The sequence below is a fragment of the Anas platyrhynchos genome, chromosome 1 (assembly GCF_047663525.1).
Source record: "Anas platyrhynchos isolate ZD024472 breed Pekin duck chromosome 1, IASCAAS_PekinDuck_T2T, whole genome shotgun sequence".
Taxonomy (NCBI): Eukaryota; Metazoa; Chordata; class Aves; order Anseriformes; family Anatidae; genus Anas; species Anas platyrhynchos.
In genome coordinates, this window is record NC_092587.1 from 196,548,594 (window position 1) to 196,563,904 (window position 15,311).

Genomic DNA, 15,311 nt, shown 5'->3' on the forward strand with positions numbered 1-15,311 from the left:
CCTCCAAAAGGCTGTTCACAGTTGTTCTCTCTGTTTGTCATGAAGAGTGGGAAAAGAGGTACTATGTGCCTCTTTTAAATTCTTTTGACTGACTTGAAGATGACTATCTTCAAAAGCAACCCCTGTTGCCTCTCTGGAGGAAAGGACTAGTCTAAGAGGGGAAGCAGCAGTCTGAAAAAAGCCAGCTGTTTTTGTACCAGTAAGAGAAGTACTCAATGTTGTACATTGCATGTGCAGGAAAGAAGCATAGCTCCAGCACGCTCGTCAGGTCCTTTGCAGAGAATTAGCAATGACAATGTTGTTGCTGTAATGCCCTTGGAAACAAAAACTAAATTGCATTGCAGAAGGTGATTTCCATGGCATTGAAAATAAATGCAACAAAAAGACTATAATTGTATGTCATAATAACAGTTGTAAATGTCAGGCTGGTGGAATGGGTTATTTGGAGGAATGCAACAACTTCATAAGCCTTAGATTTTTCTGCTTTGGACTTAACAGTGTTACTGAAACAACTTCAGAGATATTGAAGGTTCACCAATAAATTGTTATGCTGTGGAAAAGCCATCTGCTGCTGGAAAATGCAGATTGTCCTTCCAAAGCTACGAGGAAAATGATTTTTATTTATTGCTCTGGACAGTTTTCAAAAGAAGTGAGCCTGTGTCTCCCAAACTAGATATGGGATGTATGAAATGACCACTGTGACAGAATGCTACTTCTGCTATGTATTTTATCCTCTTATTTCTTTTAATTTTAGTCTATTGAAGTCATGGTGACATTCCTAACCGTTAAAAATGAATCTAACAAAAGCTACGTAGACATGGAATTCCTAATTTAATTCCTTCTGAAGAGCAAAGATTTCTTACTGTGAGTAACCACTTCCCCTCTTTGAAAGACAGCAGCCCGTTTTTACCTTGAGAAGGTATGCAATCTACTTTTACTGTTTGTCTCAGCTTTTTACATCACATCTATCTTTTGGGGAATCTGGACATCTCAGTGCTATATTAGCACTGGTGATGCAACATTTTGATGTGAAACCCTAAAATATCTGAATCTACTATTTTAATATAAGGTAGTCTTTTTCATTAGAATGCTGAAGTCACTCAGGTACTGAAAGATAGATTTTGAATTTCTCTTTCCATGCATATATCTCTTTGTACTTTAAAGACTTGTTGCAAATCAACAGCAGAGTTAACCTTAAGAACTAGACCTGGATGGAGGTGTTAGTGAATGGCATTAGCTCCAATGAGGATGCTAATACAGATGGAGTGTCTGATTGGTAATGAGAGATTAAATGTCAAGTGGCACTGTAATAAACAGCTAATGCTGCTGTCACTCAGATTTAGTCATCACTTCCCTAATCAAAACAAGGCAAATTCAAACTTAGACTGACAGGATGGGTCAGAAGCAGGAGCAAGAGTCGTAGAGTCTCACCAGCTTTAAGTAGATGCACAAATGTGAAAAATTACATTGGAGTTTGAAACCTTCAAGACCTAGTTTGCCTCAGTTTTCATAAAAAAATTAATTGTGACTAGATCCATAATGTGACATGAACAAAAAAAAAAAAAAGACTAGAACCTAAACTAGCAAAAGAATGGCTGAAGGGTAATGAGATAGGTTAAACATACCAAAGTTGTCAGTGAAATGTGTTAGACAAATCAATCTGGTGAAATTTGTTGTTTGCTGATTGCTGAAGCAATCTCAGAATTTCTACTAATTAGTTTGGAGAAGTTCTGGAGGGCAAATGGAGCCAAGAAAAAAGAGAAAGTGAAAAGGTTTTGGGGAATAAATTTGAGTAGCCTCATTTCAAATCCAGAAAGATGTCAGTACAATAATGAAATTATAAATTTATCAATCTTGGAAGCGAGAAGGGAAGTAAGAGAGAGACATCACAGTTTTGTCAATGACAATTTGAGTCAAACCAAGCTAATTTCTGTCCTTCCATGTAGCTGGCCTAGTGGACAGGAAGGAAGTCATCGTAATTAAATCTTCTGGTTTTGGAAACAATGTTGGCACACCCCTGTTACAGAAGACAACACAGCCTACCTTATCTTATTATAGGGTGGATAAACTGTAGTTGGCATTAACAAGAGTCCACAAACTTGAAAGACTTTTAGGTAAGGCTCCCCCATGATTTTAATCATCTTTTTCAATGGCCTAAGGAGTTAATTTGAATTTGCTGATGACACTTGCCCAGGGATGACTGCAGAAACTATTGGAAACTGGGTTAGAATTCCTCGGTCTTTTTGTAAGAAGAATAGCCTGAAATCACCTGAAATCAATGATACAAAATAAAATTAAACAAAACAAAACAAAACAACAACAACAAAACACAAAACACAACCAAACAAACAAAAAGAGAGACTGCTTAGGGAAGTGAAAGGACAAATAGAAAATATAATGCACAGAAAAGAATTGGGAAAATAGTGAAGCACTAAGCCAGAAGAAAAGGATCTGGGGCAGCATGAGACAAGTTATCACAAGCAGCTGGTGTGACAGCTGTACAGAGATACGCTCTCCCAGACACCATATGCAAGGTCTGGCAGCCGAGCAGTCTTTTCTTTTTATTCTTCTTATCTTCATCCATGCCGGTTTGGCCTCAGGCAGTGTGGTCTACTTTGACGTCATGTTTTCAATGTACAGATGTGCATTTTTAGAAAGAAACACACAGTATTGAAAGCCAATATGACAATGATAACAATGATGAGAGATGTAGAAAGCAGAAGTGAAGGCTAAGCAGTTTGCCTTGCTGATTCCAGGAAAGCAAAGACATGACAATTGCATTTGATTAAGGTTTTTATAAGGAAGGCCTGTCTCAGCAATATTGTTAGTGGAAGGCATTTTGCATTACTTCTACACCTTGTGCTGGATTCAAGGCTGTCAGAGTGAACTCAGAGCTTCTCAGGAAATTCACTGGTTAAAATTTGATACAGATTTTTAAGATTGCATTCAATTTAGGTGCCTACCTACATTTTAGCATGGGTTTAAAATAAGTGCCTCAATACTTTGGACCAGACTGATTTCTGATATTCAAACACCCAGTGTGCAGAAAGCACAGGATTCCAGTTAAAATTTGGGCAGTGTCTTACAAATAAATACATAGGAGATGCTGGTCAGCAGGAAAGTGGTTTCTTTTGCTTTTGCACAGCTGCTCAAATGGGTAGTGGGGTGAAGTGGGGCTCCAGGGCTGTGTTGAAGTTAGGTGTGAGATTTATGAGCAAGCCTTCCTCCTGCCAGCTCCCTGCCTTGATACTGGGGAGCTTCATGAAATGGAGGGATGGTGATGTTAGGTAGGATGTCTCGGGAAGGTGTGCATGGAGAACACCCATAAGAAAAGGTGAAGAGGCTCCCTGAGATAAGAGAGCTTAACAGTGTCTGGGATTGGGTAAGAGCTTGGGCTGTTGGTGTTAATTTGTTGTTGTTGTTGTTATTATTATTATTATTACTATTTTATTTTTAGTTTATTTTATTTCATGCCCATGTGCTAACAATGAGCTGCAGGAGGGTGCAGCCAGCAGCAGGACAAGGCAGTTGCTGCAAGAGGGACCTCAGTTGTGGACACAGGCACTTGAGTGCTCTTCTATATCAGGCTCCAAGTGCATAAATGCAGAGATGATAATAAAGCCCTCCATCTTCTTTAGCAGTGATCTAAGAGTACTCTTGACATACTGTTTTATCATTTTAGAAAATGCTTGAGCCCATTTTTGACAGAGATATAGCTGCTGGAAAAACAGGAGGTTCTTTGTTCTTCTCACAACAGTGCCATCAATAGGCCACAACTTAAGGCCATGGTTTCTACCGCGTAGTGCAGCTCCCTGGTTAGGGAGAGATGAGGTGGTGCCAAGTGAGCTAGGGTATCTTTATGGCAAAACTCAGCGTCTGCACATGTGCCAGAAGCAGCAGAGCTCTGCTGACTCCTGCATGCACCTTTCTGAAGTGAGCCTGGGGATCTTCCACAGTCTGTGGGGTGGAGATCTCCCCACAGGCCCTGTGTCCAAGTCTCTAACTTTAATTAGTCAGGATCAATCTTGTCCTGCATTCTGTACTTCATACAGAAAGATAATAATTGTTTATAAACCCACCCGTTTATAAACCGAGACCACATCTCGGTCCGTGAGCTTTTATCTTTTTTTCCTGATTTTTTCCCCTACCCCACTGTGGGGCTGGGAGGAATGAGCAAATGGCTGCATGGTGCTGATCCACCTACCAGGTTAAAACACACAGCACTGCTTTAACTGGAGAGAAACTAAAGAAGGTGGGTTTGATTTCTAAGAGCTTTGAGTTGCTAAGCTGAGCTGTATCACCGAAATAAATAAATAAATAAATAAATAAATAAATAAATAAATAAATAAATAAATAAATAAAGGGAAGTGTGACTATGAAGAAATAAAAGTTAAGTGATAAAGTGTTAAGGAATGATCATTTATTTTTCCTTTGGGGTGTGTACTTTTCAGAAAGGTTTTGCCTTTCTGTGTGAGATGGTCTGAATGCAAAGGATTTTCTGCTGGAAGTTTATGTGTTGTCTATTATTCTGTTTAGAAAGGAAATGTATATTGACACATTTAGTAGGTGATTTACAGAAGAAGAAGAATAAATCTGAGTTTTCTATTCCAAGGCTCTTAGGAAAAGTATGGGTTTAAGTAGTGGATAAAAAGATGGATAGTTGATAAAAAACAATAAATAATGAGATTATATGAAAGCAATAAGAAAATGGGGACAGAAAACATGATCTCAATGAAAATATGTCTCTGAAAAAGGTAAAGAGAAACAAAGAGAATGAGGAGGCAAATAAATTGAAATTAAAAAAAAAAAAAAAAGAAAATTGAAACTTCAGGACAAATATAATATGTCAATAAGAACAGTGAATTTGATACAACTATGAGTGCAATAGGGAGAGAACATCTAGCAAGAGGGCCTGGGTCTCGTGGCCCAGTGTTCAAGGACACTGCTCATCTCAGGTGTGAAATGCTGCAGTGCAATGTGTCTTTTTCACGACTGAAGTCTCCAAAACTAGTTAACCCTATCAGAGCAAAATGTTAACCTCTCATTCAGAGTCTGCTAAGACAATACAAAGACTGAGGGCCAGACGTGGATACCCACATCTGACAGGTCATGTGAGGCTGCCTCTGTAGGCCCTAGAGAGAAATGGGCCCTGATGCACCTCATAATAAAGCAGTTGACTGAAATTGGCCAGAGGAACCCCGAACTGAAATGGTGTTTCACTCCACAGGTTAAAAGTACTGGCTGAAAATCTAGATTTAGGTAAAACAGATTTAGTGGGACAGATTAAGTGGCATAGTGTGGTGGTGAAGTATGGTTTGTTAACTTCAGCACAGCACAGGGATTACTCTCATCTGATCTATGCCCTGCTCTGCTCTGGGTTTTCATAGTTGTGTGTACCTGTGGTCTTGCTAGCTTGTGTCTTTCCTTGGTTCCTCTCTATCACTCTGCTCTTCAGAGGGTGAACAAAGCCAAGTGTGACTGTGGAAAGCCATCACAGTCCCTGTCCCATCATGTTGGGTGGGCAATCCATTTTGTGTATGAAATTGTATCTCTAATATTGGAGGCCTAATTTCCATGACAGAACTAGAGACATGTAGCAGAAACTATTGAAAGTAAAAATGAATGGTATTTATTTGGATAAGGAGCACTGTGCCATCACAAAGCAAGTGGTATTTTCAGCTCTGCCTCTGCAGCTCTCAGGCTGCTGACTGCTGTCAAAGCAGCAGCAGTGAGGAAGCCAGCAGTGACTCGAGGTTTACAGAGTGGGCAATTAGCAAGCAGTTTTAGACCATCTTCTCCTGCAATCAATAGTGCTTGATGGTCATTGATTTTTGTAAAGCCAGCAGAAGGCATGTTGTCGCTATTTGCAGTGATCTCCTAGCATTTAATTTAAAATGTGACAGAAACTAGGGCCATGCCAAAGCAGTCATTGATGGCTTCTACAAGGGCTGCTGAATCCTTGTCCTTCTGGGAGCCAGGCTGTCCCAAGCACAGGTGGCAAACACCATTTTCAGGTAGAAAATAGGCAAGGCTCAAAGAAAAACAGCCTAAACTAGTCTAAAATAAGAGTATTTAGCCCATGCTCTCTTATGTTGTATTGCTTCCTACCCTCACAGAAAAGTAAGTTTGAAACTTATCCTCCAGGCAATCACTACCTAAGTTTGTGACTTCTCTTGCATATTAAAGAGCTTAGACTATTAAAGAATTATGTACTGGGTTTGTGGCACACAGGTTAAATAGACCCTTATTTTTTGTGGGTATAGCACTGTAAAGGTCCTTAGTGGGTTCTGGTAAGACGATGAGAAGAAAGCACAAGAACTGCATTTCAAGTAGTTGTGAGTCTGTAAGAAGCCAAAAGTGGCTCCAACTTACTGTCTTCACAGATCTAGTTTGGTACTTCTAAAGTGATGAGGATTCTGGCTGTTTTGCAGGATTTCTCTATAACCTTGAGTGACTTCTCCCAGCCAGACCTGCAGAGAGCGACCTGAGGTGCTCCTGCACCACTGAGCATCCCCGTCCCTGGGAGAAATTCACAGAGCTGAGGGAGGTGTAACACAGAGGAGAAAAATGTGCTTTCGATCCCAGTTATACCCTGATGACTTGTTTTCTTTTAGAATGTATCACTGCATCTCAGGAAGACTGCATGTATCCTTTATTGTCTTGGGATCTAGGCACCTATCATCCTTTTAATTACAGATATTTTACCCTCTTCTTTTCAAGAAAGTAAGGGCAGCATTTATACTACCCAGCTTTTATGTAACAGCTTAGTCAGTAAAACACTTATTCAGACATAAGGGATTTTTACATAATAACATGGCTCCTCGCAAAGCCCCATGTTATGATGAAAAAACTATTCACTGGAGAAAAAAAAAGAAAAATAAAAAGGAATAAAATTCAAATTAGATATAGTATCTGAACAATATTGCTTATTTATTTATTTATTTATTTATTTTTATTTTTTGCATTAGTCTGCCTAATTTTCTCATCAGAGTTCCACAGATTTTTTTTAGGCAGGATAGGTTTTGTTCCAGATCTTATCTCACATTTATTTGCAGATATCATATTAGTGCATTAAGGAAATCATTTGGCTATATGCTCATAGGTTAAAAAAGAAAATTTAACAGAGTTGTAATTTTCTCTATGGCCTTTTATAATGAGAAACACTTCAGGAATAGGCAAATTTAAAAACCATGATGTGTTTCTCCCTCTAGCCAAAAGCCTGCAGTCACTGATGTAAGGGCCTTTCTGCTCTGCAGCGCTAATGGAGAGGCAGCAGAGTGCACATCTCCATCTAACCAGGCGGGGGGCTATCAATTCATGCCAAATATTCTGGTACTCTTTCTTTACCCGCAGGGGACAGGAACAGCTGCAACAGAAAAACCACTTTTTCCCTCCCTGAAGGTCAGAACTCCTTCTTTTGATGGGAATGGCATTGCAGTCTGTGAGCCAGATGCTGGGGCCAGTCCTAAGCAATTTATCCCTACCCTATCCCAGCCCTAAGCAATTTATCTATGGCAATGGGAACCGTTTGCTGGAGAGATCCCCCTGTTACAGGGGAACAAGTGTTATCAACCCTTATTCACTCTGCAACAGAGAAGTGGTACTTTTGCTTTGTTATATTACGTTATTAGGTCATGTTACTTCACACTGCTTTGAGGTCATAAGGGGATAAGGGAAGAAAACATTGCAAATGGTCACAGAGTTTTTTTTTGTTGTCATATTGAGTAAAGGCCCAGACATGAATCAATCATTCTCCTGAAAAGAGATGTCAATAAAGGCTTCCAAAAGCCTTCCCAGCCTTCTGCTACAGCTCTGAGATGGAGCCCTAGTGGCAATTGTTGTGAATAACAATTTTTATTGTTTTGTTTTGTTTTTGGTGTGAATAAGTGTACAGGAACCTGTTTTTTGCCTAAAAAGTGGTGCTGCATCCTTTCCCTTATTATCAGTCTTTCTGATCTATCACAAACCCACTGTATTAACATTTCAGACTCTCTGTTAAACCCTCTTCTCTCTTTCAATTTTGCAGTCCAGTGGAATAGGTTGTCTTACTTAAATCTCTTGGCACTGTACTGCAACCTTTTTTTTTCTGAAATTTGCATCACTTTGAGCAATGTTCAGTTGCCAGCCTGTTGTCTTCTTTCTCTGACCCAATTAATTTAGTCGTGGTCCATTTCATCCTTGGATAGTTTGCAGATGATTGCATTGTTGCATATTGTGTACATCTTTCCCTGGAAGTTTCTCTGTTGGTGATACCAGCTGCCTGTCAGCCCATGTTGCACATTCAGAGGTACCATTCTTCCACAGAGCTCATGCCAGCATCTCAGGCAGAAAATAAGGGTGCTCTTCATTCATGCAAACCTAAGCCAGAGTTACACTCAGCCTCTCCCGCAGGACTGACATAAGACTTGCATGATGCCAAAGCAACTGCTTTTGCTCTGTGTGAAAAATAAAAATAAAAATTGTTTACAGAATAATTTTAATTTTAAATATTTTAAAAAATATTTAAAAATAATTTTGTAAAGACATTGCCTTTATATGGGATTAAATCTTGCATGAATAGATCACACTGAATGCAGTGTGTGGCTGAACATGAGGTGGTATAACAGGTGTCTTTTCTTTCCTGCACAGGATCAGAAACTCATTCTTGCTATGCAAATACAAGTTCAGAAGGCCCATCCTTAGCTGCTGCACACAAGCCACGTCTGCCTTTTGTAGCAGAAATATGCAATGCTTTCTGTGTCTGGATGGATGATTTATTCTGCACCTTCACAGAAATGACGAGGAGATGTTATTTGTACTTTTCTGCAGCACTTGTGTGGAATTTTGAGTAGGTCTAGACCTGGGCTTTCTACACGTCTATTTGTTTGCCTGAATCATTTTGGAGAGTGGAGGAAAAGAGCCAAGATGATCTTTTTCTTGAGTCATTTTAAAAATTGTGAGGCATTTCATCAAGGAAAGTTAGTGACCTTCTGTAATCTACAGCAGTGCTTATGAAGGTATGAACCTGCTGTCAGTAGGAAAATGAATAGCATTTTCCAGATTAACATTTCAAAAGGAGTTTTAAAGAAATTGTTCCAGAGCCAGAAGCTTAACAGAAGAAAAGGAAAAGAGACGTAGAGCAAAAAACAAGCAGTAGCGGGAGGCTCAGTAGCAGGTAGTACTGAGGGTAGCATTTAAAATGGTGACACCTACATGGCACTGCCATATAAAAGCTGCAGTCATAGGAAACGTCCCTTTAGCCCCTTTAGAATATGCTTACAGTGAGGTAGGTGATGAGAAGAAAGCAATGAGGGACACATGGAGCAGTGGAAAGCTGATTTTGACGTGCTGTCTTGTTATAGCCAACCCAACCTTGACATTCCCATGATTTCTATGGAGGTGTAAAGTGTTGAACAAAAACAGTGTTCCCACAGCAGTGCTAGCATTTTAGTAGCAGGATGGGTATTTGAAGGGTTACTGCAAACACTGTCCTATGCTTGGATCCCATCCTTTAAAATCCTGTCCATTCACAAAGCCATGTAAGTTGGAAGGGACTTCCAGAGATTGGGTAGTCCTCAAAGCAGGGCCAGTTCAGGCAGGTTACCTTGATAGGATGAGTTTTGGATATCTCCGGGGATAAAGACTCCTCAGCCTATTCCAGTGTTTGGCCACCCTCATGGGGAAGGCATTCTTTTTGTTCTTTCCTTTGTTTAGCTATCTGGAATTTCTCATGCTCCAATTTGTCAGTTACTTCTTGTTTTATCTCTGTGAATTTCCGGAAGAGCGTGGATGTTTCTTCTCTGTATCTCTTATTGAATAGTCTGGACAGAAGTATCCTGTCCCCATGCTAGATTTCTCTTTTTAAGGACAAGTAATCTCAGTTCTCTTGGTGTCTCATTTCATGCCATGTCCTCCTGTCCACTAACCACTGTTGTGGCCTCAGTTGGACACAACCCTGTATGTCAAAGACTTTTTAGCATAAAGAAGCCAAAACCTGGAAGCGAAATTCCAGATCTATTGTAACAATTACTTTTTACAGAGATTGTTTATTAATCCCACAGCCAAAGGAAGCACATTTATTGAGACTTTATTCCTTGTGAGAATAAAAGAAAAGTTTTTTTTTTTTTTTTTTTTTCCTAGAGGTCCAAGAGAAAATTTATCGACAGGAAACTGTTTAAACAAATGGGAAAGTCTATAGATTGGAGTTAAGCACAGCATAAGTGCTTAAACCCAGTGACATATTTATCATGCTTTTTCCCTTTTGTTTAGAGTCCTACATGTTAGGAGGTAGAACTGATAATGAAAACAAATATTTAAACACTTCAACCTCATTTATTAGCCAAGAGCATTCATGCCTCTGTCTCCCAGAATATTCAAGTTTTAAACAAAGGGAAACCTTTTCTTACAGTCCCAATGGTCTTTTCATGTAGATTTTCCCAAAGAGTTTTCTGTCTTCTTCATTTTCATTTCATTTTCAGCTGTTAATCTCCCTCACTTCTACATTTACTCTGAGTAAACCAAAACTGCTGTATTCACTGGCTGCAGTAAAAATTTAACACAGCTTTATATTATTATTTACCATCTGTGTTGATCTTAAGCCTAATAACTCAAAGCTTTGGCCCGATACAATAATGGACAGTGGACAAATGTTCAACACAGTTCTTTCATCCTAATAGAGACAAAGAACAAAAACGTCCTCTAATCTGAAGAGACATGTCACTTATAATGTGGGATCAAAAGAGTTACAAAAGATGATGGACTAGAGGGCAGATATTAATAGCAGGATTTTCAGAAGATTGTGAATTATCTCTCAGGGACCTGAACAAAATGGCAGGTCTACTTAAAACTGCAGAAGATTGATGGCCTCTAAAATAAAATTTTAAGAGGCATACTAGCGTCAAGCCAAAAAATCAGTAGTAAGGAACTGAATTCAGATTTTCTGACTCCAAGGTAAGCACCTGTCTAGAAACTCTACGGGTAAAATTGCAGTCTTTGGCAAAACCCCGATTACCTTCAATAGGAAGGATTTCATTCTCAGTTTTTCTGTGTCTGTCATACAATACTTCACAAATATCCCATCTATAATATATAAATGAAAAGAAAAAGAATCACCCTTGCAAGGTGGTAAACAACTCACATTCATCTTAATGCAATGTTAACTTTAAAGCTGCTCTCTGCCTCCCTGTCGGTGTTTCTTCCTCCTGTGGGTCCATCAGGAAGCCCTGGTGAGCACACAGGTAGCATTCTCAACAAAAGCAATATACCAACCCGTGTTTAATCTTATAGCTTTTGCTTACCTCCATTGTGAAATGCTTTTTTTTTTTCTCTATAGTAGAGTAGCTTTCTCATCTGTCAAAAAGCTGAAAAATTTCTTTTGATGGAGAATAAAATTGATCTGCTGGCAAAAAGCAATATTATTTCTCCAGCCCAGAAAACTGCAGAATGTCATATTTTGCTGAGAGAAGAAAAACATGAGAAACTGGAAAACTGAATAGAAAACAAATATAGGATGTCTTTGTCTTGAAGATTAGGAGGAAAAAGAAGAACTGGCCTTAAAGAGAAACCAGGGAAACATCTTCCTTCCCAACAGGTATCAGACATTCAGAAAAAAATGAAAGAAGCAGCACAGAGCCCAAGAACACAGAAATTCTGCCTGGTGGACTTACACAGATGGAGGAAAGAGCTGCCACCTGTGCTGGGGGTTCAGTGGGACTTACTGTGGGTCAGCCCAAGCTGCTACTTTTGCAAATATTATGGGTGTTGCTGTCATGAGCAAAAAATACCTCTAAGAGGTTCAGTAAGAATTCATGCATTTATAAAAGTAACCCAAGGCATGTGTCCTGCAGCAAAGTTATGGGTCATGGTTTTTGGTATCAGGCTGAAAGTTCATTGAAGGGGATGGGGAGTGCTTTGCAAGCAGCTGTAGAGGGGGACACAGAAGGTAGATTTGCTGTGGATCCTCCTTTCTTAATCATCGTTTTCAAGGCTGCCAATGATGGGAGGTGAATGGCATCAGTGACTCTGTCCTCCCTGATGCTGTGGGGACAAGCAATGCAATGATTGCCCCTGGCTGAAGGTTCATAGGCAAAATATCAAGTGACATATGGCTGCAGCCTGGAGATGAGAGGCTCAGAGGAATAAAAAAAAATCGGTATAGCTAGTGTGGTGAGCAGATTCAGAACAAAAACAGCTTTGTGATTCTTCTGCATAATTTAAAACAAAACAAAACAAAACTTTCTTTAATAGAAAAAACAGACAAACAAACAAAACTTTCTTACTGACAAATAAGACTCTTTTAATCAAAACTTTAGTAGAATTGCACATCCTATAATTAGCTTAAAAAAAAGTGTTGCATGCCTTTCCATCCTAGGTTAAGAGTTATGTGAGCCCCAAATGACCTCTCTTTCTTTTTGTCTTAAGACATTTTAAAAACTCTTCCTTAAATTACCATTGCTGTCAAAATTAATTTTGATTTCATATAGAGAGATCAGATAAGCATGAAGTGTGATTCTCAAACAATGTGGATGGGTATGATTTAGTGATGTCAGTGTACTGATACAAACTCACTGTCTCTAAAATTTTAGCCTTCATTGTGACAAGTTTTCTTCCCAGTAAAAGCATTCTGTGACAGCCAACACAGACTTTGTTGCCACTCCAGTCAGTAATAAGAAATACTTGAACACTATTATTTCATTTGTCTTTGGTGACCTGTATTTTATTCGTGAGGGTTTATTGATGTCTTTAAGTTGCAGTCATGTCTCTTAAAAAATTCATGTTTTTAAATCAAATGGCACTTTACTCTTGACAAAGTGATAACCCTAACACTATTTTCATTCATCTTTGGACATGAAATCTTGCTGCTATGATCATTTTCTGTTAGAGTCTAATGAATCTCCTTCTGATAAATTATTCTTATTTTTCAAATTAGTTAATCCACAATAAAAAATAACTAAGATGGCTAAAATTGAAAATAAGGAAATATTACAGAGGGATTTTTTTTTTTAAAATATCAATTTAACTGTGCTCAGCCATCATAATATGAGCTGCACTCTCTCTTGAGATATTTTAGATCTGACTTGTGCATCATCTGAGATTTTTCTGTTTTTAGCTAAACATCTGGAGCTAACAGAAGGGAGGCAGAATTGTGACCTGGAAGAAAGAAGCTTGCACTACTGTCTTTTTGGGAGCTTGTACAAATGAGCTGCACCGATGTCCTTCCAATCTGATTAGCTGAAAAGAGGGCCTGGAGAACCTACAATGCCCCTGGCATCCTCAGGCTGTCCTTCTGGCAGGGTCCAAGGTCGCTGGTAGAGAAGAAGAACCATTGGAAATGAGGCACACTTGTGTACCATGAACTAGGACTTGCAGGAAGTGGTTGAGTGCCTTTCTGCTGACTTCTTGAGCACCAAAGACCCGTTTTTGGAGGACATTTGGTATAGTAGGTTTTGCCAGTGGAGGAACTGACATTGTAGTCTCCAATCTGACAAGCATTGGTGTCCCAAGATGCCGAAACCCCGTGGTTTCAGCAAGGTGGAACATGTTGTTTTGCGGCTGGACAGCAGCACACACCATGCTGATTGCTGTATTATTCCATCAGCTGTCTGCTATTTCTGCAGGTTTTCTCTGCTTGGCTGCCCCCTCTTTGTTCTGATTCTTTTTTTTCCAGCAGGGCTTTTATTCAACTATCTCTGCAGAAGTTACCAAGAGACACTTAAGCACTAGAAACCTCAAGAGTCTGTAGTAATTTTTTATTGTCATACATGATATGCACATAATTATACATCATGATATAGATAAGTATTTAATTACACCTTATTAAATTGATTTGCCATATAAACCTGAGCTATAGTGTAATGAAAATTAAGCAGGAAAAATATTTGCTTTCGAATAATCTAAAGGGGATTTCAGGACAAACTGAAAGAAATTCAAGCACACAGAAGTATGCAACACACCTCACAGCTTCCCATATGGGCTGTGTGTATGCCTACACTGAAGCTAGCCACCTTGAGCCCTCTTTTTAAATTGATATGTAAAAGATGTTTCAAAATCAAGGTTAATCTTTTCCAGTCTAGAGGTCTAATTTGAGAGGAATTGAAGTGTTTCATACTTATGCCCATGTCTCTTCACCAGCTACAAAGGGAACCTAAACATGGGCACTAGACTTTCAGGTTGCTCCCCAGTCTAAGTTTCTCAAGCCACCTGTAGGCACTAGAGACAAAATTTTCTTCGAAACTTTCTTTGAATTTTTTTACCATTTCATTAAAGATAAGAAGTATTTTGCCAGTATGTCCAGGACATTTTTTGTTGAAAATACTTTGACAGGAGATTTTTGATTGGGTTTGTGTCTAATCACTTGTCACTGAACTGAAGCCTCTGAAAAGTAGGAAAGGACATGTTTGCAGAAAAAAAATAAAATAAAATAATATAAAATAAATACATATACATATATATGTATAATTTGTAAGTGAAAAGGGAGAGTTAGTTTAAGGTATTTTTGTGAATGTCTCTTATTTTCACAGATGTGGAGGAATGCTTGCGAGAAGTAAACTGTTTGACCTGCAAACAGGATGCAAGTATTTATGTTTAGTGGTGAATTGCATGAATCCATACACCTAGCCTGCTGCAGGACAGAAAGCCTGAGCGTTTGGAGTGTTTTAAAGCATGATCTTGATAATTTCATATGTTCCAGGAAACCTGCTGAAACCAAAAGAAATATCAAGAAATACACTGTCTACAGGTGTATTGACTAATGTAGCAAGGAACAAATCTAATGATTTCTGATTTTTTGGCCTCAAGACCACACACTCTGCTGGCTGCCTACTCCTGTGAGGCCTGAGCAGTATTTTTAGAAAAATAGTTCAGTGCAATGTATAGGACAACACTGTTTTATTTATTAATGTACTCATCATATAAAAGGATAAATAGCCAAAGGAATAGAATATTCTCTAGGTTTGACCTGAAAAATCCAAATCAAAAGGAAAAAAAAAGTCCTCAAAATAAATTGAAAGGACATAAAACATAAAACAAGAGCAGTAAAGTACTCTAGGGAATGTATTCATAGATCTATTACTTCCATTGCGATACATGCTTCAAGGCCTTAAAGGGAACAAGGCCTTGCTGATGTGCATAGAATAGCTAAAGAAAACATGCCCACTTGTGTCTTATTGCTTAATTAAATGCTATATAAATTATTGATGTACCATGATGGCACACAAGAGAATATAAAAAAGAGTATTATAGGAAAACATCAGTTCAAACCAGCTGTCTTTTTCTACAGATTAGCTGATGTTTTCAGCACCTAAAAGGAAACTAAATGATGTATGAATGAGGGA

General features: G+C 38.8%; 1 protein-coding gene across 1 annotated transcript in view; it reads left to right on the top strand.

Moving 5' to 3' along the window:
• The window catches only part of SLC36A4 (solute carrier family 36 member 4), a 154,785-nt gene extending 140,557 nt beyond the window's left edge, over positions 1-14,228 (top strand). The window contains exon 12 of the transcript XR_005264367.2: positions 13,088-14,228. The gene's annotated coding sequence lies outside the window, so the exon portion shown is untranslated. The remainder of the gene's footprint in view (positions 1-13,087) is intronic.
• The last annotated feature ends 1,083 nt before the right edge of the window (positions 14,229-15,311 follow it).